Below are 24,072 nucleotides of genomic sequence, written 5' to 3'. Positions count from 1 at the left end.
CAACATTGAAGTTTATTGCACAAGATGGTATTTGGGTAATGCATTAGCGTGGACTGAGGATTGGTGAACATAAAACACACATAAAGTTAAGATTAATTGCTGTTTTGAGGTTGGAAAGATATGACTAAGAACCAACTGCAATTATTTATTATCTCTAATAATGACTTCAATGAGGTGGGGGGGGGGGGGGGGTGTAATAGATTCAAACTACTGGTGATGCAAAAATAAGTGAAGGGCCATGTTGTGATGAGGACAAAAGAATCTGCAAGAGGACAGAGATAGGTTGGGTGAGTGGGGACAAGCTTAGCAGTTGGAGTTTAATGTGGGAAAGTCTGCAATCAAGCCAGGTACTAGGAAGAACCAGAAGGCAGACAATTATTTTAATGGCGAGAGACTCCAAAATTTGCATGAAACAGAAAAAGTTATCAGTGAGTAATTAAGAAGGCAAGTGGAATTTTATTGCTGGGTGTTTGAGTTTAAGAATAGGAATTTCTTTCACAATTGTACCTGATGTTGGTGAGGCCAGATCTGCAGTATTATGTACAAATTTGATTCTCGCATTTAAGAAAGGATGATCTGGTATTGGAGGCAGCTCAAAAACAATTCACTGGGCTAAATCTTGGAAGAAGGGTTGACTTATCAAGAGCGGCTACACAGAGTAAGCTTATATTAATTACATTTAGAAGAATGAGGGGTGCCCTTATTGAAATATATAAGACACTGAGGGAACTTGATAGGGCACATGTTGAGAAGATTTTTACCAGTGGTGGAATCTTGAAGTAGATTAGATTAGATTACTTACAGTGTGGAAACAGCCCTTCAGCCCAACAAGTCCTCCGAAGAGCAATCCACCAGAACCATTCCCCTACACTTACCCCTTCACCCAACACTATGGGCAATTTAGCATGGCCAATTCACCTAACCTGCACATCTTTGGATTATGGGAGGAAACCGGAGCACCCGGAGGAAACCCACGCAGACGCAGGGAGAATGTACAAACTCCACACAGTCACTCGCCTGAGGCAGGAATTGAATCCGGGTCTCTGGCGCTATGAGGCAGTAGTGCTAACCACTGTGCCACCGTGCTGCCCCCTAAGTAGGGGGTCATTGTTACATAATCAAGGGACACTTATTTAGAACAAAGATACAAAGTATTTTCTTCTCTCAGAGAGTAGTGAATGCCTGAAGTTCTTTACCCTGTCCCTCCCCAAGAGAGTTGTGGGGGCTAAATTACTGGAAGCATTTAAAATGGATTTAGATAGGTTTTTGCATGTTGGAAAATTGAGGGCAACAAAGAGCTGGCATAAAATAGGAGTTGAGTTCTAGGGCAGATCAGCCATGAAACTGTTGAATGGTGGAGTAGTCTTGTGGGACCAAATATTCTACTTCTGCTTCTGTTTGTTGAATTTTTATATTCGTAAGACCAGGGAGATTATGCTGAACTTTGCAAGAAGTTGGTTAGACCTCAGCTGAAGAATTGTGCATAATTGCGAGCACCACCCTTCAAGAAAGGCATGAATGCATTGAAGAGAGTACAGAAAAGTTTGATGAAAATACGTTCAGGGATGGGAAATTCCAGCTTTGAGGATAAGGTACAAAAGTTGGGACTGTTCTACTTGGGGAGGAGAAGGCTGAGGGGAAGATTTGTTAGAAGTTTCTATAACATGAGGAGTCTGGAGAGAGTAGATAGGAAGAACCCATTCTGATTTGTAACAGGATCAAGAGCAGGAGGGCACAGTTTTAAAGTGTTTTACAAACGAAGCAATTGAGACATGAGAAAAAGGCTTCGTTAAACAGCGAGTGGGCTGGGTTTGAAATGCATTGATTGGAAGTGTGGTGGAAGCAGATTCAGTTGAAATATTCAAGTGAGATTTAGATGATTATTTAGACAGAAGCAATGTACAGGGTTATGGTTTAGCACTTGGTCAATATGCTCGAAGAGCCATTGTGAACATGATGGGATAAATGATCTTCTTCTATGCAGTAATAATTCTGTAATTCTATGAGCCTCATGCAGGCAAGTGATCCAAAAACATAACAAATTAAACTCTGTAGTTAGATATAGGCTAGAGATTAAATAAAAACAAGGGACCACTAGCTTTTTTTAAGGACTGGTAAGTTGCGATTTGTTTGCATTTTATATTAGTGAAAAATTGAAATGATACACTGTAAGCCTAATTATATATATAAAACATGTTTTACAGTTGAAGTTGTGAGCAATGTTGAGGTGTTGAGGTTACAGTGTTATGTCCACAATCTCAAATGTGGTGGTGAATTCAATAATACTATGACTGAAAAAAATTGGGAGGCACATATTTGATTAATATAATTTCTTTCTGTAAGGATGTTATATGAGATAATTAGCCATAAGCCACAATATGTCTTTGACATCTTTTAGAGAGAAACCAGTGTTATATAGTTTTAGGAGAAATCATTCCATGACAAGCATAAGGCAAGGCTTCCAGACACTAACACAACCATTACGTGGATTAGACCCATTCAATTAGCTTGATTCCGCACCATAAACCAGTCATCTTAGCTAACTGACCCTACTAGGAACTTACATGAAATGTGAAATGGGCAGTCTCAATCCTGATCTTTCATGATGAGGGATAATTTACGATACATTGGAATTATACTGATTACTTTAACCAGAGAAATTATATGGATGGCTAACCATGGAAATAGTAAAAACAAAATGTTGGCACACTGAGATTAGTTCATGGTATATAGTTAGGGTAGAAGGCAAAGAGCCTCAGTCTATATCAGGTTGTGTTACTGTTGACGTATGAATATTTGGTACTGATACTGGTTGTCCAAACAAGGGGAAAACCCATTTCATAAAACTGACTCTTTTCACCTTGGTGGGTACATAATAATATCACTATACACAATGTATCCCAGAGCCATTTGAAATACTTCACCAAGATTTCAAAACATACATGATCAGAGGAGTCACTGAATTTATGTGTTGATACTATAGAAGATGTGTTTTTCTTATAAACATCAGAAAAGAATGTTTCAATTTAAATGAATTTTGCCGTCATTAAAATAACATGAGAAATTGGAATAGGAATAGACCATTGAATTCTTTAAGCTGGCTCTGCCATTCAATAATATAATGGCTGATCATCTCCTATCACCTTCTTCACTATCACCTATCCTTAGCATCCAAAAACTAAATTTCTATCTTCACTTTAAATATACTGTTTGACTCAGCATTGATAGCTCTCTGGAGAGTTCCCAAGATTTACACTTCTTTGAGAAAACAAATTTCTCCCCACCTCAGTTCTAATTGGTCAATTTACGTAACTCCTAGTTTCAAAATTCCCATCCATGATAAACATCTTAACAACGTCTGCCTTGTTGCAACAGTAAAGAGTTTATATGTTTCAGTAAGATTGCATTTTTATTTTTTGAATACTCAAAAACATATATTCAATCTACTTAATGCCTCTCTACAGAAAATCATTTGTCCCAGGATTCAGTAAAAAATGAGGTCTGCAGATGCTGGAGATCACAGCTGAAAATGTGTTGCTGGTTAAAGCACAGCAGGTTAGGCAGCATCTCAGGAATAGGGAATTCGACGTTTCGAGCATAAGCCCTTCATCAGGAATCCTTTATGCTCAAAATGTCGAATTCCCTATTCCTGAGATGCTGCCTAACCTGCTGTGCTTTAACCAGCAACACATTTTCAGCTGTCCCAGGATTCAGTCTATTGAACCCTTTCTCCTCTCTCTCAAAGATAAGTGTATCTTCCATAACTCTTTCCCTCTGTGTCACCACTTTTGAGTAAACATATTTTTTCATGTTATATACAACAACTTTCATTATTAGTACTCACAGTCGCATTATCAAACAATATACTTACAAAGATATACTTGTAGAGATCAATTTCTCTACAAGTATTATCTTTTTAAAATAAATCTTGCTGGAATACACATTTATTTAATTAGTACAGCAGAATTAAAACTGATTGGATTCTGTATTTGTAGCATTCTGTACAAATATTTCATTTAGAATATGCATTAATGTAAAAATTGCTGAAATAGTTATGTTGAAGGAAACTAGCGTTCAACCCCTCATAACTCTTAAAAGAAGTTCTTTGGAGCCAACTCAGTTTAAAGAACTAGAATGTGACATTAAAATTTTGTATGACAACTGTGAAGTTGGGACAAAGTGACAGGATTGTGGCACGGTGGCTGGGCAGCACAGTGACTCAGTGGTCAGCACTGTTGCTTCACAACACCAGGACCTGGAGTGGAGTTGAATTCCAGCCTTGGGCAACTGTCTATGTGGAGTTTGCATGTTCTCTCTGTGTCTGTGTGGGTTTCTTCTGGCTGCTCTGGTTTCCTCCCACAATGCAAAGATGTGTAGGTTAGATGAATTGGCCATGCTAACATGTCCATAGTATTCAGGGATGTGTAGGTTATGTGCATTAGTTGGGGTAACTGTAGAATAATAGGATTGAGGAATGGTCTGGGTGGGTTACTCTTCGGAGGGTTAGTGTGGATTTGTTGGGCCAAATGGCCAGTTTCCGCACTGTAGAGATTCTGTGATTCAATGAGAAATCTGAAAGAAAAACAAAACTGTTGAAAATATTCATCAATTCAAATGTACCACAGCGTAGCCTCATTGAAGCTCACTATAACTGCAGTATGACTACTTTACTCTTGTACTCCAATAACATTTTAATAAAGGCTAACAACCATTTGCTTTGCTATTTTATTATTATGAAGGATTTAATAAAACGTGTTTGAATTTTGTTTATAATCAGAATTTTAATAAAGATTAGGGTGGGTAATTGTAGATTGCGAGGTGAGAAGTTACAATTTGGTATTTGTAAAATGCTAGGGGGGGGGGAAGTATTGTGTGGTCCCTTTAAATGATGGTGTTTTTCTGTGCTTAGAGATTTAAAATGCAAGTACATAGAGAGCCGGCACTGAAACATTTGTATCAAAAGGCCATAATCTTATCAAGCCTAGTAGCAGTTTTTAACCAAGAAAAGGGGTTTTTGAATTTAGCCAATAAATTTGAACCAGGTACTTAGATACCAAAAGGCTATATTTAAATCTGATGGTTTTGACAACATAGGACCAATCCCACTGTTAGAAATATTGAAATGTTATCAAGAGTGTAAAAGAAGAGGGCTGTTGGAGAAAGACCCCAGAGCCAACTGCCATCTGCCAGCTAACAGCCCTCAGCCCCCGAGAAAGAAACTGGCTTTCACAGTCATGTATAAATTAGAGAAAGCACCATCTAAACAATAACAGTACCAATGACAAAGAATCAGAGGAAAAAGGCATTGTTGACAGAAGAATCGGAGGAGGTGTTTCTTACAGAAGAATCGACGAGAGAAGACACAGAACATTCTGGAAGACATGTAACCTGGCTGTAATTTTGAAAGACTAAATTTCATTTTTTTTGTGTATGAGTGGGACTTGTATTTATTGGAACCACATACTTTACAATATTGTTTTATTTGGGAATAGTTAGAAGGGATTTATTTGGTTTGCTAATAGTTTAGTTAATTTGTTCACTGTTAGAGTTAGATACATAATTTGTTACTTGTTGATTTTAAAGTATCAGGGATTTATTTTATTTAACCACTAGAAGTTGCTGAAAAACAGGTTACACCACTTTTACAATCTTTTTACAGATTATAGGGTAAAGCGCTCCTCTTTGGGTGTTTGAGTTTTAGTTCATAGTGGGCAGCCTCCACTTTATAACAGTATCAAAATAATAAAATGCAATATACGTGGCTTTTTCATTATATCTTTCAAAATAGACTTACTGTATTCTTCTCAGTTGGAGTAATTATCTCAACAAAGTGAATGCAAAATGGCTTGCGTGGTGAGTTAAAATGATTTTAGGGGAGGATAGCTGGGGGCTAGGATTTCAAAGAAACTTAAGGAAGTAGGATCCAGTTGCTATTCTTGATTATATTTAATTGAAAATTATGTTGTGTCATCACAAAATATGTTGGGACAAAAGATATCCTGACAGGTCATAAATAAAATTTATTCAATAAATAACACAAAGGAAAAACTTCAAAGTCTTGTTAGTGTTTAAAATTTTGGAAGGAGTTTGCACTATGATGTGTCCAATTAATCCTTTTCAATGCATCTGCAGAGTCTGTGGAAGAAAGATTGTGGTTGATGCTATGGCAACAAATAAGGTAATTTTCTGAATCACCTGAATCACATGATAAACATCACATACCATCTAAACACTCAGAGTTAAATCCTTTCCTACAAAGGAAAATAACTTGATTTGGTGATGCTGTATAAATCAGCATATCAGTGCTAAGAGGTTTGACGGACTTATAAGTCAAAGTTCTTGATTTACAGGTTGAAAATGAGCAACACTTTATTATCATTCAGGGAGCATTGTGAATATTCCATATTTATTCCTATCCACTAATGTATGTGGAAGTCTATTGAGAATGATACACTTCCACATTCCAAATATATATTGTAGAAATAAGAAGTTACATCAACATATTTAATTTAAAATTTAATTAAAAATTTACCAACATTCTCAGGTTATTCTTAGAGCCATTTTATTGAAGGCAATTAGCGTGACAAAACTCCAACCCGGGCTTCTGTTCTACAGTTTTCTTTGTAGAACAAATAGGCATCAGTGATACAGCAACATAATAATCACTCATTATCTTCTCTGGATTGTACACTTGTCCCTGGGTTTCCTTTTGATCACAGCCTTGAAGTGGAAATTACATATCTTCTCATTGTCTGTTTTCTTTTGCAAGTCATCAAATTATCTTTGATGCCAAACTATTGCAAGATGCAGGAGCTAAACACTGACCTTTCCAATGTTACAATGACTGAGGCAAATAGAATTATGACCTTTCAATTTTTAATGTGAGAATTGAAGTTTATCATTTTCAGTCTATTATGAAAATTTATCATCTAAACTATAGCCATTTCCTTTTGCACCACTCTCCTAAAATAAATATAACTTCATATTTTTAACGAAATCATCCTCCAATATACTTGTCAATTTCAAGTTAAGCAGTATCTCTGAAGAAAGAAAACAAAATAATGTTTCAGACCAATGATCATAACTGAAAGAAGCTACTAATGGAACAAGTTATAAGCAACTACTGTGATAGGAAAAGTGGGATGGTAGTTCACTAGGCTGATCCCTGGAATGGAGGCATTGTCTTATGAGCAAAGGCTAAACAGGTTGGGACTCTACTCACTGGAGTTTAGCAAAATGAGGTGATCTCATCAAACATATAGGATTCTTAAGGGATTTGACAAGGTAAATGCTGAGAGGATGTTTCCCCTCTAGGACCATAGGGCACAACCTCAGAATAAAGAGGTGCCAATTTAAGACTGACTTGAAGTGGAATTTTCTCTCTCAAGGGTTGTGAGTCTTTGGAAATCCTTGTCACAGAGAGCTATGGGGGCGCAGTCCTTGTGTATATTTAAGGCTGAGATGGATAGATTATTGATCAGTAGGTGAATCAAGGGTTATGGGGTAAGGGGAGGATTTTCAGATCAGCAATGATCCTATTGAATAGTGGTGCAGCCTCCAGGGCCTGAACAGCCTACCCTTGTTCCTATTTCTTATGGTCTTGTGGGAGAACAGAACTATGGGATGATGATTCAAGGAAAAAGGGCTTGGTACAAGAAAAAATAAACAGAAGATGGGTTTTGCGAAGGTGAAAATGGCAATAGTGGATTCTGTCTGAAATAAAATGTGAATGGATGCTCTGATCTGAAATTGGTGAAATCAATGTTGAAGCTGGAAGGCTGTGATGTGTCTTATCAAAGAGAGAAGTACTGCTCCTACAGCTTCCATTTGACCTTTATTATAAGAGGCCAGAAGGGACAGAAGGGTCAGCCTGAGGGGAGAATTAAAATGCCAATCGTTCAGAAGCTTGAGGCTACACTTGCAAACAGAACGAAAATGTTTTGCAAAGCAATCGTTCAATCTATATTTGGTCTTTCTAGTGTACAGGAGGCCATACTTTGCATAGCAAATACAGCACACCTAATTGAAAGAAATACAAGTAAATCACTGTTACATCTGGAAGCCTGGATGGTGAGAAGGGAGGAGAATAAAAGACAGGTGTTGCATAATCTATGCTTATACAGGAAGGTGGCTTGGGAAGAAAATTACGGCTGATTCAAATGTTCATGAGGGTGTCATGGAGATAAAAATACCCTTGGAATACTAACCTGTAGTTAGATGACGATATCACATCGGAGGTAGCAGATGTGGTGAATAAATCCATTGAATTTGAAGTGCGGTGGCACAGAAGATAAGAACAATGGAAATGTTATAATGGACTGCAAGGGAGAGGAGGGGCTGATGGCAGAAATGCAGGAAATTAACGGACATAGTCAAGGGCTTTGTCAACCATAGGGCAGGGCAAGGAATCTTCAGCAGAGAAACAAAGAAGACATATCAGAAACTCTGGTAGTGAAAGGTGGGAACTTCAGAACAAATATTAAGAACAGAGAGACTGAAATAGAATTCATGCAAGAGGAAGGAAATGTGGTCAAATTAGTCATCAATTAGTCAAGTTGGAACACTATAAGTTATGCTAGATATTGGTTGACAGTCTATCCCCAGAAATTAAGTTCGAGAAGTTTAGCGAAGAAGAGAAGAATTGGAAATGTTCATGTGAAGGGAAAATGGTAAACTGGAACTTGGAAATTAGAAATTAAGGCTGGAGACCGAAGTAGGATTGGAACCAGAAATACTGCATTAAAGTTAAGCAGGAACCTATAATGTATTCTCATAGCAATACCTTCTATTTCACAGAAATGAATTGAGTCATTGAAGTAATTCAATGTAAGCACAAATTCTGCCAAGGGGTGAAGGGCAGTTGAGGAAGGGAAATGATTGGACTGTCTTTTGCTATTCACCTTATCTGTGCCTTTCATGATTTTATAAATCTCTAGTCTGAGCCTATACAGTGGCTCCTTACAGCTCAAACCCTCCAGTCTCAGTAACATCCTTGAACATCCTTTTCTGTACCCTTTCCAAATTAATAATATCCTTCCTCTGGCAGGCAACTACAACTGTACACAATACTCCAAACGTGACCTCACCAATCTCCTGCACAGCCGCAATTTGACGTCCCAACTCCTACACTCAGTGCTCTGACCAATGGAGGCAAGCGTGCCAAAGACCTTCTTCACCACCTTATGACACCATTGTCAAGGAACTATGTCTCTCTGCTCAACAACACTCCCCAGTGCCCTACCATTAACTGTGTAAGTCCTGCTCTGGTTTGTCTTTGCAAAATGCAATGCCTTGCATTTATCTAAATTGAACTCCATCTGCCACTCCTCAGCCCATTTGCCCATCTGATCAAGAAAGAGAGCATAGGTTTAAGGTGAGAGGGGAAACTTTTTCACACAAAGGGTGGTGCACATATGGACTGAATTGTCAGAGGAAGGGTAGATACGTACAGTTACAACATTTAAAAGACATTTGGACAAGTACATGAATATAAAAGGTTTAGAGGGATATGTGCCAAATGCAGATAAATAGGAGTAGTTTAATTCGGGAAACCTTGTCGGCATGCACAAGTTGGATTGAAGGGTCTCTTTCTGTGCTGTATGACTCTATAACAAAGAAGTTGACAGTTCTCAGACTGTCCTGGTGAAGGCAGCAGCTTAGAGGGATTGAATGTTTATAGTGAAAAAGAGATGGCTAAGACATAAAAAAACCCTGCCCAATTGTAGTTGGAAACATATTATGTTTCAAGATTGGAAGAAATCATTTCAATAGTGCAAGAACAGACTGAAACAATCTTGCCAATAAATTTTCATATCTAGCTAAGGTGAGCTGATGATAGCTTATGATATATATTGGGCATTCCATTTTGCGAATCGTGGTAGGGCATTAAAAGCAGTTTGTGTAGAGTTGGGGTCTCCAGTTTTAGAATCCATTGAATGAGGTTTTCCAGAAGAGATGAACGCAATGAAAGTTTGCCAATTGATGGTTTGATGTTGGATGGTGTGAAACATGCTAAAGATGGTGCCAAAGAGTTGTGATTCAGCTCTGCAAGTTAGAGATCTATCTGTTAAACAACAGAGGTGCTACCCTGATTAGTAATTTTAATGGCAATTTTAGAATTGAACCTGAGAAGATGGAAATCTAAAAGATCAGAGGTAAGTAGTTTCTTAATTGCTACTAATATGATGCAGTTCAAGCATAGGAAATATCTATGGATGTGATAGATTAAGTCTCTCCCAATAATACAATCTGTTTCAATAAAACAAAACTTGACTATTGCCGAAAAAAGTTATTGAAGCTTTAATCTTGCACTCATCAGGACAATTTGCCAGAAAACTACTTAGGTTGATTGAATATGGTCAGAATACAGCTTATGCTTGCAAAACTCAAAACACAGTGTTAAACATTAGTTGCAATTCCAAATGAGACATTTGCTAAACAATCCTAAATGTGCAAAGGAGTGCACTGCTAATCAGTTTAGGATTACCGGTCAATCTCACAACGTGGCATATATGCACGCACTGGAAGCTACATATATTAATACACAAGGCCCTATTCTTTGTGGACAGAAAGAACAAATGCTCATGCTCTGTCTGTTTTAACTCAACAAATTGAGCAACACCAATTACCTGGTTCATTTCTCAAGAAAATGCCTTGATCAGAGTCAATTGCCTGGTATAAAATGTAAACAAAGTTTGGCAGCTACCTGTCTGTCATCATCTAAATGATGTATTCTCCATGGCAAAACCTTGCCAACCAATCAACACTCGTTTCTCACATAGTAAAAATGTCATTTTTGAATAAAGATTCGTGCATCTTGTGTCTCTCACTGAGTCTCACATCTGCACACATACACCATGAGTGCTGGGGAAAAGTAAGCACTACAGCAGTTAGGCAGTAGTGTGGGGGTTAATTAAAAAAAAATTTAAAAATTTTTAAAAATGTCATTTTCTGTTTACATTCGTATTTTTTCCAAAGTGAATGCAAGATGAAAAGCTGTGACAAAATCATCTTTTTTCTGCAATCTCCATTGCCTGTGGATTATATTCCCAATAAGAATAAAAGGAGCCTCTTCTTTAAAAATAATTTAGTGATAATATATTTAATAATTTTTGGTTAAGATGCCAATACACATTTGCTTTGCAAGTTTTATTCAAGTATATTTTTGAGAGATAGAATTTCATTTGCAGTGTTCAATAGTTTACAGAACAGCATTATGAAAGACCATACTTTGGAACAAAAAAATAGCCACAACAATTAAAAGTATTCACTTTAGACTGAATACTGTGCAGAAGACATTTAAAATAAAACATATTTTTGTGTAGGCAAAATTACTTTCCATCTGGAATGTGAGCAATTAATATTGTTCTAATTTTAGAGAATGAGAGATATAGGAAGCTTTCTTTGATTAATTGGAGTAATACCAAAATAATTCACATGCTTCCTGCAAAGTATTCATCCAAATTTTCTAAACTAACTAATTTAATATGTGAAACAGCTTCAGTCTTGGTTAATTGTCATAGATGAGCAAAGAGCATGGAGGGATTCTTGGAGTAGTTTGTAAAGGCAACATAGTTATACATGGCCACCCAATGTGAAAGCAAAGGATAGATCTATCTTGCTTATCTTATATATAAGATTTAAAAAATCAAGTAACGATTTTTTCTGACTTTGAGTTGAAAATAAACATAACTACATCTAAACAAATTAATGTAGAAGCAATCTAGTTTTTTTAAAAAAATATGTGAATGCATTGATAATGACAAAGTCATTTTTTACAAATCCATAATGTCGTGTGGGTCTTGCTGGCTAATCCAGCATGTATTGTCCATCCATAATTGTCTTTGAGAAGGTAGTGCCTTCTTGAACTGCTGCAAATCTTGGGGTGTGGGTCACCTCCAGTATTAATAGGAAGGGAGTTTCAGATTTTGACTCAACCGCAGTGAAGGATGGTGAGACCAAAACCAGACTGGGATGCACTTTGCCGAAATCATCTGCTCTAGCTGTTGGAATGATGTCAACCTTCCAATTGCTTTCCAGTTCAATAAAACCACCCTGTTCCCATGCTAACATTTCCAACTTTGACCTGCTAATAACGTTCGAATGAGTTTAAACACAAGCCGGAGGAACAATACCACTTAGGCACTTTACAGTCTCTAGGACTCAGTATTGAGTTTCATAACTTCAGGGTTTTAGCTCGATACCCCATTTTTTTCTTAAATCTGCCATCCTCCCCTATCTTGTATCTTGTTGTTCTGAAAAGAAGGGTTACTGGACTTGAAGCATTCATTCTGTTTTCAATTAACAGATGCTGTCGGACCTGCTGAGTTTTTCCAGCCATTTCTGTTTTTGTTTGATTCAGATCTTCAGTGACTGCAGTTCATTCTTTTCTTTTATTGGTTTGTTTCTTGGTAGCTTTTCTCTCAGCAGAGTGGATGCATTTTCTCCTTTTCATGCTAGCATTTACATGTATTTTACATATCAATATCTTCTTTAGCACCATTACCACTGTTGTGTTTTCCTCTGGATACTCTCATTTTCTGTTCCACCAGCTCTTCCTCTCCCATTGTATACAGCATGAAAAACAGCATCTTGTAAGCTCCTTTCAGCCCTGAAGAGGCCATACTTGACTCAAAATGTTCTCTCTCTTCACAGGTACTGCCAGACCTGTTGAGTTTCTCCCGCTCTTTCTGTTTTTATGGTGGAGTGAATCGGTTTTGTGCACCAATGGACTTTTGTTTATTTGAGATGCTTTGCAACCCAGCATGGTAAATAGTGGGTCTACAACAGTTCATTAGGTAGTCCTGGAAGTTATCTTTCCCTAAATGTAAGGGAAACACCCATAACTGAAAGGCTTATAGTTTCAGTTATAACTTTTAGTAGTGTTCATCCTGTGAAGACCGTGGAACGAGTGTCCCCAATAAAGCAATGATAGACTTTGTGAATGAAAAGGTAGTTCCAGAAGTGTGGGGGTAAAACCCAGAAAAAAAATTCTTAAAGTGGAGTACATTGGAGAATAAGAATCTATTTGCAGTTTGTCACAAAGCTGTTCCTTTTCACAAGGGTAGTGTGCCCCTGATATTTTTCAGAGGGGTTGTAAAACAGTCTGGAATCTGAAATGGCTCTGTGGGAAGCTAGGGAAGTGATTGCTGTGCCTCTTGCTGAGATATTTGTATCATTGATAGTCACAGGTGAGGTGCCGGAAGACTGGAGGTTGGCAAACGTGGTGCCACTGTTTAAGAAGGTTGGTAAGGACAAGCCAGAGAACTATAGACCAGTAAACCTGACCTCAGTGGTGGGCAAGTGGTTGGAGGGAATCCTGAGGGAAAGAATGTACATATATTTGGGAAGGCAAGGATTGATTAGGGATAGTCAACATGGCTTTGTGCATGGGAAATCATGTCTCACAAACTTGATTGAGTTTTTTGAAGGTGTAACAAAGAAGATTGATGAGGGTAGATGTGATCTATATGGACTTCAGTAAAGCGCTCGACAAGGTCCCCCATGGGACACTGATTAGCAAGGTTGGATCTCATGGAATACAGGGAGAACTAGCCATTTGGATACAGAACTGGCTGAAAGGTAGAAGACAGAGGGTGGTGGTGGAGTGCTGTTTTTCAGACTGGAGGCCTGTGACCAGTGGAGTGCCACAAGGATCGGTGCTGGGTCCTCTACTTTTTGTTATTTATATAAATGATTGGATGCGAGCATAAGAGGTAAGTTTGCAGATGACACCAAAATTGGAGGTGTAGTGGACAACGAAGAGGGTAACCTCAGATTACAACAGGAGCTTGACCAGATGGGCCAATGGGCTGAGAAATGGCAGATGGAGTTTAATTCAGATAAATGCAAGGTGCTATATTTTGCGAAAGCAAATCTTAGCAGGACTTATATACTTAATGGTAAGGTCCTAGGGAGTGTTGTTGAACAAAGAGACCTTGGAGTGCAGGTTCATAGCTCCTTGAAAATGGAGTCGCAAGTAGATAGATTAGTGAAGAAGGCGCTTGGTATGCTTTCCTTTATTGGTCAGAGTATTGAGTACAGGAGTTAGGAGGTCATGTTGCGGCTTACAGGACATTTGTTAGGCCACTGTTGGAATATTGCGTGCAATTCTGGTCTCCTTCCTATCAGAAAGATGTTGTGAAATTTGAAAGGGCTCAGAAAAGATTTATAAGGATGTTGCCAGGCCAGCATTGGAGGATTTGAGCTATAGGGAGAGGCTGAGCAGACTAGGACTGTTTTCCCTGGAGCATCGGAGGCTGAGAGGTGACCTTATAAAGATTTACAAAATTATGAGGGGCATGGATAGGGTAAGTAGGCAAAGTCTTTTCCCTGGGGTAGGGGAGTCCAGAACTAGAGGGCATAGGTTTAGAGTGAGAGGGGAAAGATATAAAAGAGACCTATGGGGCAATTTTTTCACACAGAGGGTGGTACGGGTATGGAATGAGCTGCCAGAGGAAGTGGTGGAGGCTGGTACAATTGCAACATTAAGAGGCATCTGGATGGGTATATGAATAGGAAGGGTTTGGAGGGATATGAGCCGGGTGCTGGCAGGTGGAACTAAATTGGGTTGGGATATCTGGTCCACATGGACGGGTCGGACCAAAGGGTCTGTTTCCATGCTATACATCTCTATGACTCTATGACTATGACTCTGAAGAATTCCTAGATGCTTGCTTTGACTATCTCCCACTAGTGAATCAGATGATCTCCCACCTTTGAAATTCCCATTCTCAAGGTTTACAGGGATCAACATTTTAGTTCGACTTCCATATTGATCCCTATTGGCCAGTTGAAGGTAGTGATTAGAAAAGAATTGGTAGATCTGATCACTTGGATTTGGGGCTTGAACTGAAAATTTTCCCTAACATGGACCAAAGTTTAAGGTCTTTGACTGCCTCTATGAGTCTGTATTTGGGGCCTAGCTTATTGTCAGCTATGCTGAATTATCTAGCTACATCATTCTTACAAATGTCATACAGTTTTATGGTGTTCTACAAAGGCATCCTACATTACAACAATGATGACACTCTCAAAAGTACTTCACTTGGGGATTTCCTGAGGTTGAGAAAGGCACTATTTAAAAGTGTGTCTTTCATATTATTGGAACATTTGTAGGCCTCTCTTTAGAACTGAGAGCATACTTTGATCTGTCAAAGGGGAGGATCATCAGGACATCTGCTCCTAAGAAATTATGTCTGACCACTTCCTCCTGTGAGTGAAATTACCACCCTGCAGCAAGACACCCAGACTATAGGATCAGTAATAATTTCCCCAACACACTGATGAGAATTGATGAAGGTAACCAATACCAGCCGGGAGTGATAAAACTGAAATGTGTCCCCTCACCCCCAAGCTTGGTCTGGAACATCATAACCTAGACCTACTGGTCTTTGAATATTTGAAGACCAGATCTACTCCAAAAGCTGTGTTTTGGCATCTCTAAGCAATCCACCGATTCATTAAGTTCACTGATTATATACTAATTGCCTGGAGGTTTACATTCCTGATGCACATCAGCACATTTACCGTCTGCAAATCTGACTTAGATTCATCCAGCTACACCCACCATAACTTAATAGTCAGCCAGAAAAATCAATGCTATTGAACCCCCAATCACCCATTAACCAACCCCAACACCTGCATCACCATCCACAGACCAATATTCAATTGCTTCATCTGACATCTAAACACACTCCTCCCCCCACGAAACCCACACCCCACCAAACACTTAGCATTCCCCGATCTAACCCCCACTCAATACCTGACCTATTCTATCTCCCATCCACTTAACTGCCACCTGTACCCTCTCACTCACATTATTCTAACTACTCACTGCACTAATCTGCCACCTTACCTCTTACCCACATACCTATCTCTTTACCCTGTCACCAAACTCCTATCCTACTCCACTTCGCTATACCCAAAGCTATCACCTGACCTGCTATTCTAACCCTGACCCCCCTAGCTGCCTCCCTAACCCTTCACCCAGAAAAAAAGAGTTCCATAATTTTTTCAGGTGTGTGTTGAGAAGGGCAAAAATAGCTGATATTCCAGTCATATTTCAATACTATTCATTCTGTTCTGGAAAAAGGATTCCTAAGATGCACACCTGGTTTTAATTTTCTTAAATATTTTGAATGTTTCATCTTTTCAGTATTATCAAGAATTATTTGTAAAACAAGAAGGCAACCAATGTTAATGATACTTTAACTTGGTGGCATGTCAAAATCAAGCAATAACTGTGTGTGCAATGTCCCCATTCTGCCCTCTAAATTACAATGTGTTGATGAAATAGGCTGCCAGTGTCATACATAGCTTCTGATGGTTTTGTGCTGTTTAAGATAATGGATTCAGAAGGGTGTATAACATCCAAGGTACATGTTTTCTTTAACAGTATCTGTTTTAACTGCACATGTTGGAAGAAGTTGCAGATTATGAAGGATCAACTGGAACCTGTCTCCTCAGGTGACTTAAATCACCTTAAATAACTGGTAACTGAAATACGGGTGATGTATCATTACCATTGGCTGCAGCCAGCCTTCCTGTTTTTTTTCATTACTTGCCAGTAATTACTTACCATTACCTTTTTCATTACTCTGTTTGAGACACGCGTGAGAATTCCTAGAAGCATGGCATTCCAACCGGAACTCTATCAACAAACACATTGAATTGGACCCTATTTACCACCCCCGAGAAAAAGAACTGGAAATGACGTCACTACAGGAAATGACATCACCAACCCAAAGAAACCCAAACATATAAATAGAAAGCAGGAAACATCACCTGTGCTTCACCCGGAGGCTCACTGAAGATGTTACCTAGTATGGTGATGAAACATCTGAAAATGAACCTTCCAGTTCAGCGAGCAAACCTACACCCAGAGGTTATTTTGATCCCAGCTGATGTTATTACAGGAACTGGCACAGGAACATAGCATGATAAACCATATAATGGATTGTTTTGTTTCTCACTGAGTGGTCTCTCACTGAAACATACGCACCAATGCTGTGGATTTTGTTTGAACAATAAAACATAAACTTATCAAAAGAAATGAAGGTAAAATAAACCAAACTATCTACTTATAAAACAACTCAAAGATTTTTAAACAAATAGTAGAACTATAATCCCACTAATTCCAAAACAGTTCTTTATACATTAAAAAGCAACAAACCAGCTTTGCGTTATACCAAAACACACCCCTGGGGGAGTACTCAGAACACCACTCATACAATACTATACCATAATCTCTGCAGCGAAGATCTTGGTAGGTTTTTTTTAATAGACACTTATAACTGAAAGAAAAGTTTTTTTATAAAATTACAAAAATTACAACAATACACCAACAAATAACATTGCTCCATATATAAAAAAAACACACAAACTAAAAACACAACTATACTCATGAAAAATAAGCAAATCAATGAAAGTAATTAATAAATAAGTGAAAATAGCTCAGCACAACAAAACATTAGCTCCCAACCTCCGAGAGCATTGAGTAATACACACAGGTTTATTCAAAATTCTTCCTTCAAGAACATCAAATTCACTAAACTAGATTGTCATGGCTCCATAGAAGGAGAAAGTGAGGACTGCAGATGCTGGAGATCAGAGCTGAAAATGTGTTGCCTGAAAAGCGCAGCAGGTCAGGCAGCATCCAAGGAACAGGAGATTCGAAGTTTTGGGCATAAGCCCTTCTTCAGGAATCTTCAGGACGTTTCCTGAAGAAGGGTTTATGCCTGAAACGTCGAATCTCCATTCATGGCTACATAAAAGCCCTATTTAAGATGGCAGATAAATCTTCATCCAGACAGTTCAAAAAGGGCTGCCATATCCTATAAAAGCCTTCAGTTTTCTGATGTACCATATTCGTAAAAACATTTAAAGGAATCTGTTCTACAATAAGCCTATGCCAAACTGACAGACCTGGAGAACTTGCAGAGACCCAACACATTCAAATACTTTTCCTGACAGAAAGTGCGAACATGAAAAAAGATCTTTCCCATTAGCGCCGAGAGAAGATATATTGAGTAGACCCAGGAGAAGAAAGATAGAGTCCATCTTAACTTCGGTCCCTAAGACCCTTTCTATGACTCCTGCCACAGCACTCCGATATTATGGAGCCTGCAGCAAGACCACAGACAGTGAGTGGGAGTACTGATACTGATTTTGCACTTAGGACATAATGAAAATACTCTCATATTAAATTAAAGAGGCGGTCTGGGGCCAAATGGACCCTATGCAGATTCTTTAGCTGCAAGGCATGTGTCCTATTACAGATCAAAATCTACCTCTCAAAGTCGTTCAACGTCTTCAGAAAGATCACCCCTAACATATAATAAAAAGTACTAATAGAGAGAGTACTTTGAGCATGAAGCACACTCTTCTCCATAACAGATCTGTTGGGCTCGCTCAAAAGTATGATCCCTTTTTGAATAAAATCCCTGACCTGAAAAAAGCGAAAGAGGTCTCTGCTAGCTAAACCATATTTACGGATTATTTGGTCAAAGGACATCATTATGTTACCTTCAAATAAATCTCTGAGCTGCCCAAAGCTTAAATCCGGGTATGCTGAAAACCCAGCATACCAGCTATAGAGGTAAGAAAGGACATTTTGCATGTGTTACTCACACACTGCTGCATTGTCCTCTACGCCTTAACAGTATTAATATTTATTGGATTATGGCAATATTCTGTAACTGTCTTCATTTTATCTAAGAACAAGAGGCTAATGAGGGGACATTTTGCTTGGGAGGCCACAATATCTAGCCATATTGACGCTGGGTCCACACAAGCCCAGTCACTAACAAAGGGTAGAAGAGAAATTAATTGACATCTTTTAATATCTGAGAGGTCCACTCCCTCCAACCCAAGAGGCAACTGCAATGTAGCCAGCTGGATAAGAGATCACCTAAAGTGCCAAATAAAGGAGCTAAACCATCCTTTAAGTCTCCAAAATGTTTGCCTAGGAAAATTTAAGGGGAGCATTTGTATAGGGTACAGCAAACAGGGAAGGATATTCATTTTAATAAGAGCTACTCGGCCTAGCCAGGATACTAGAAGTGCCTCCCATCGCTGAAGATCCTGTCGAGCAAATGGGCAAAATTGGCCTTAAACAACTGATCAAAGACAGGAGTAATACAGATGCCTAAATAAAGAAACCTCCCTGCCATGACCAATTAAAGGGAACCGTGATTCACCCTCCACATCAAATATTCTCCTAAGACCCCCACTGGCATGGCATCTGATTTTGAGAAATCAATCTTATAAGCCGAAAAGGAGCCAAATGAATCAATACATTGTATCAAACGGGGTACCAAGACCACTGGATTCAACAGAAAAACAAGAACATCATCCGTGTATAATGTGATCTTATGCGATTTTAATCCTACTTCTGGGGCAGCTATATTACCATTCCTATGATAGCCTCTGCCAGGGCTCAATCACAAACGTAAAAAGTAATGGTGAGAGGGGAAAGCCTTGTCGACTGCTCCTACAAATACTAAAATTACTAAATCTCACACCGTTGGTGAGAACAGCTGCCAGAAGATCACTATACAAGATCTTCACCCACATAATAAAAATGTCCCCAATCCAAACTGTTCAAGGGTATAAAAAAGATATGGCCATTCGACCAATCAAATACCTTTTTTGCATTCAAGGAGACCACTAATCCCTGAACCAAATCATATTCAGTAACCTCCTGACAATATTAGAGGATCTACAGCCTTTTATAAAAGCATTCTGGTCGTCTTTATCAATGGAAGGCAGCACGGATTCAAATCTTGACGCAAGAACCTTAGACTAAATTTTACAATCAGAATTTAAAGGTGAGGTGGGCCCATAGGAAACACTCCGTGGTCTTCCCTTTCTTAAGGATAAGAGAAATATTAGCCTCTCTTAAGGATGGCCGGAGGCGATCGCGGCTGTATGAGTAATAATATGTCTAACATTGGCCCTGACAATATACTTATAGATGCTTTGTAAAACTTGCTAGAAAGACCGTCAGGGCCAGGCAGCTTTTCACTCTGCATCTGTTTCACAGCCTCCTGTACCTCTTGCACTGTTAAAGCAGCATTAAGGAAAGACAACCTTTTTGGGGGTAATACCTGAAAGATCTAGGTTCTTAAAGAAAGACTCCATCTTAATCCATCCATCCACACAACATTCAGACTGTATAGTTCAAAATAAAACTTCCAAAATGTAGCATTCATCTTTTTAGAATTGCAAGTGACCATCTCAGTCCCATCCCTAATTAAGGTAATAGATTGGGGGGCATTCTTTCTCCTGGCAAAATATGCCAGATGTCTGCCCGGCTTGTCACCATGCTCAAACAATCCTTGTTTTGCAAAGGAAAGTTCCTTCCTTGCTGTCTGCATGAGCATGGAATTCAAGGTGGACTGAAGAGCTGTAACCCGCTGTAGCTTAGACACTGACAATTTATCAAAATACACCTCCTTGGCTGTCTTTAGCCGTGCCTCAAGCAGGCTTTGCTGCTTCCCCTTCTGTCGTTTCTGACTGGCAGATTAAGAAATATTTATCCCCCTGGCATAAGCCTTAGTCATCTCCCAAAGAATAGACGGGTTACTGGCCATATCCAAATTGATGTCTAAAAATACCTTAAATTCATTGAAGAAATATTCAATGAATGTACTGTCCTTAAGAATAAAGGGATCCATTCATCAATGCTGAGAACCCGCAACACTGCCCTTAACCACAGTGTCTAAATGTACTGCAACATGATCCGAAATAGTGATACTTCCAATTATTGAGGATGTTATCAAATCCAAGGATAGTGAAGGGGTTAGGAAAAGATCAATCCTGCTGTGATACTTGTGAGGATTAGAAAATAATATAAATCGTAGGATGGAGACCTCCAGACATCCACCAATGCCAGTTCAGCACATAAGTTCATTTGTTGCTTTGATTGGAAAAAAAATGTTGAGGGGCCTCTAGATATTCTATCCACCGCAGGATCAATGAGGCAATTAAAATCTCCCCCTATAATTATCTGCCATGGCACAACAGCCATAAGTTTGCATCTATCAAAAATTTAAGGGAGTGCACGGGGTGGGGGGGGGGAAATAAACATTCAAAAGGCCAAACTCTTCTCCAAGTATTGAGACAAACCACCCATACTCATCTTTAATCTGATCTACCAACTTAAATGAAAGATTCTTCCTAATTAGTATGGCCATTCCCCTGTTCCTAGTATTAAAGAAGGAGGAGTACACCCGATCAAACCCATTTGCTGCAATTTCAAATGCTCATCATCGAGATGCATCTCCTGCAAAAGGGCAAGGTGTGCCCTCTCCTTTCTAAGGCTAGCAAGCACCTTTTTCCTCTTAACTGGCAAATGGCTCCCTCTAGGAGGGAGGGAGGGAGGATCGGCTTTGAGGTCACTGCTGTTTGTCATTTTTATAAGTGACCTGGATGAGGACATAGAAGGATGGGTTAGTAAATTTGCAGATGACACCTAGGTCGGTAGAGTTGTGGATAGTGCCGAAGGATGTTGTGGGTTTCAGAGGGTCATAGATAAGCTGCAGAGCAAGGCTGAAAGGTGGCAAATGGAGTTTAATGCAGAAAAGAGTGAGGTGATTCACTTTGGAAGGAGCAGCAGGAATAAAGAGTACTGGGCTAATGGTAAGATTCTTGGTAGTGTAGATGAACAGAGACATCTTGGTGTCCACGTACATAGATCGTTGAAAGTTGACACCCAAGTTGACAGGGCTGAAAAATGTGTTGCTGGAAAAGCGCAGCAGGTCAGGCAGCATCCAAGGAGCAGGAGAATCGATGTTTCGGGCATAAGCCCTTCTTCAGGAATGTCAACCCAAGTTGACAGGGTGTTAAGAAGATATACGATGTGTTAGCTTTCATTGGTAGAGGGATAGAGTTTCGGAGCCATGAGGTCATGCTGCAGCTGTACAAAACTCTGGTGTGGCCGCACTTGGAGTGTTGCATATAGTTATGGTCACCACATTAAAGGAAGGATGTGGAAGCTTTGGAAAGGGTTCAGTGGAGATTTACTAGGATGTTGCCTGGTATGGAGGAAAGGTCTTACAAGGAAAGGCCGAGGGACTTGAGGCTGTTTTCCTTACAGAAAAGAAGTTTGAGACATAAAATATTCAGAGGGTCAGATAGGATGGATAGTGAGAGCCTTTTTCCTCACATCGTGATGGCTAGCACAAGGGGACACAGCTTTAAATTGAGGGGTGATAGATTTAGGACAGATGGCAGAGGTAGTTTCTTTACTCAGAGTAGTACGGACGTGGAACACACTGCCTGCAACAGTAGTAGACTCACCAACTTTACAGGCATTTAAATGGTATTTGGATAGTTACATGGATGAAAATAGAATAGCATAGGTTAGATGGGCTTCAGATTGGTTTCACAGATCGGCGCAACATCGAGGCTGAAGGGCCTGTACTGTGCTGTAATGTTCTACGTTCTAATATTCTAGGTACACCATTTATGGACACAATTAGCCATGACTTTCTATAACATCATTTGAAATCCAAAAAGGAATAATTCAGCTTAGCAATTGCTGAGCGTAAACAAAAAAAGACTCATGAATGTACTTAAACTAAAACTAATACAACTAACATTTTATTAACTACATACACAAAAAAATCAACAAACTAAATTAAATACAAGGCACTTAATAAGGGGCTGTACCCCCTGTTCACAGGGGGCACTTACATCTCTCAAAAACACCTTCATACCTCCTTTCAGCTTGAGGCACATCCCAGGCCCAGGTCAAAAAAGAGAAAAAAACATTAACAAGGAAATTAAAAGTAGACACTCTACCCATTCCCAAATTTACATTATCACCCATTAATAACAGAAAATACTCAGGCACCAGGTCCGGGCTATGGAGTTTGCGAAACTGCACGACATGATCAAGTCATCAATTGAGGAGAAGTTCCACGCCAGACTGGACCCGATTGCAGCCATGCTCCACAAGCATGAGGAGCAGCAGGATGCAATTTCGATGGATTAGTGGAGGGAGCTGCAGCTGCAGCTATGGAAGTGTCTGACATCTCCGGGGAGTGTCCCGTGTGTTGAGACTTGTTGGAACCTTTACCTTTTGTTTTCTTTAATAGAACAGACTTTAAGAAATTTGTATAAGTTCTATGACTCTTTAAATGGTGAATTTTCACAGAAATAACTTAAGTGGGGAGGTGAGAGTGCTACTGTGCCTGAACTGAGCAAAGCAGACCTCTCAGATTGCTGCCATCTTGGATCCCCACCTTGGTAGATTTAAGTTGTTTGTGACTTCAACATTTAGTCTGGAACTATCACATACCTGATTAAATATATTCAGCTTTAAGTAACCTCTTCATGGTTTTATCTCAACACTTCCGATCTGGGACTAACACTCTTCAAGCTAATGTAACCAAGTTCACTATATATCATTCCCATCTCATGAGCACTACCTTATAATAAATACCTCATAAGATTGTCCCAGTCAATTTGAGAGCTGAAACCCAGACATCTCCTTCTCTAAACTGTGAGTTTTCCCCAAGTTTATAAAAAAGTTGCAGACATCTCCAATTAATTTTTCTTTGTCTGTATATAAGGGCTTTAAGAAAGGGAGTCAAAATTCCAACCAGCATAGTTACAATTTGCTAGTGGCTAAATCTTATTTATTTTGAATAAAGAATAGTAATGTTAATTACAGAACCTCATCAGTATGTTCTGTCAACCTGGTATCATTAGACCGATAAATTGAAGGCTCAGTACTTGGATTAAACCATTAACTTTGGTGGTAAGCCAGGGTACAGTGAGGCCCAAGAGTCAGCACACTTTCCAAGTGGATTATAACAATGCTCAGAGGTAAAAGAGATTGGTGCTCTGTGAAACGTCTGGCATTGCAAGCATGATATACCATGCTGCAAAGGAAATAATTATTTATTTAAATCTCTTATGTTGGGGTCATTCCAGCTAATCCAGTTGATAATTTCCATCATCACCTTCTCAAGGCAACTTGGGATGAATACCGAAAGCCCAACTTTCCAGTTATGCCAGGATCCTATTAGAAATGTGCTTCCTTTATGAAAATGCATACTGCAA

This window comes from Hemiscyllium ocellatum, chromosome 19, assembly GCF_020745735.1.
Source record: "Hemiscyllium ocellatum isolate sHemOce1 chromosome 19, sHemOce1.pat.X.cur, whole genome shotgun sequence".
In the NCBI taxonomy this organism is placed as follows: domain Eukaryota; kingdom Metazoa; phylum Chordata; class Chondrichthyes; order Orectolobiformes; family Hemiscylliidae; genus Hemiscyllium; species Hemiscyllium ocellatum.
This window is presented reverse-complemented; position numbering follows the sequence as displayed.